Genomic DNA, 748 nt, shown 5'->3' with positions numbered 1-748 from the left:
GTATGTATATAGTTTCACTTGAATATACAGCTTTTTAAAATCGAATGTTTTCTGGACTATAATCAAGCAATAAACACGGTGTTGGAACCAAGGGACATAATGGCTGAGTGCTAACTCCTTCCGCACAGTAGAGGAACCATCGAACAGGAAGTGAGCTCTGTTGGAAATGAAGGGGAGGCTGATGGCCACAGGGCATTGCTCTGAGGGATGCGGGTCTGCAGGCTCCAGGTTGCCGTGTTCTGGAAGAGTCCTGATTATTGCAATATAGTTAAAGGATGCTTATTAAGGATCAAGTCCTCTGTGGGGGCATAGCTCAGGGGCAGAGCATTTGACTGCAGATCAAGAGGTCCCCGGTTCAAATCCGGGTGCCCCCTGGAGGGTTTTCTTTGCTGGTCACCATGGGCCATGTCAGTGGTTTCCCCCCACCTATTACTTAGGCGGATTTTTTCATTGGGCTGATTTCCTGTGGAGGGCTCAAGAAAGCTGTATTAAAATCCATTTATGTTGTGCATGTGTCAGTCTCTCCGTGTATTTCTGACACTTTTTGCTTCATGTATTTTGACACTGGGTATCCAGTATAGAATTGTATTTAGCTGAGACAGTCCATTTGATTATTATGAAGTAATACTCATTGCCCAAATAATACTTTTCATCTACTGTTCATTTCATCTGATAATGATATAATGAAACTAACTTAATTTTGGTTAATATTTATTGGCTATATATTTTCCCATTCTCTATATTTGTT

General features: G+C 41.6%; 1 non-coding gene across 1 annotated transcript; it reads left to right on the top strand.

Annotated features, from left to right (window-relative positions):
- Positions 1-302: 302 nt before the first annotated feature.
- On the top strand, positions 303-374 carry TRNAC-GCA. Its single transcript has one exon. It is a non-coding gene; the product is annotated as a tRNA-Cys (tRNA).
- Positions 375-748: the final 374 nt, after the last annotated feature.

The sequence above is a fragment of the Suricata suricatta genome, chromosome 2 (assembly GCF_006229205.1).
Source record: "Suricata suricatta isolate VVHF042 chromosome 2, meerkat_22Aug2017_6uvM2_HiC, whole genome shotgun sequence".
NCBI classification, from domain to species: Eukaryota; Metazoa; Chordata; class Mammalia; order Carnivora; family Herpestidae; genus Suricata; species Suricata suricatta.
Note: the sequence above shows the minus strand (reverse complement) of the source record. Positions and strands in the feature narration are given on the sequence as shown.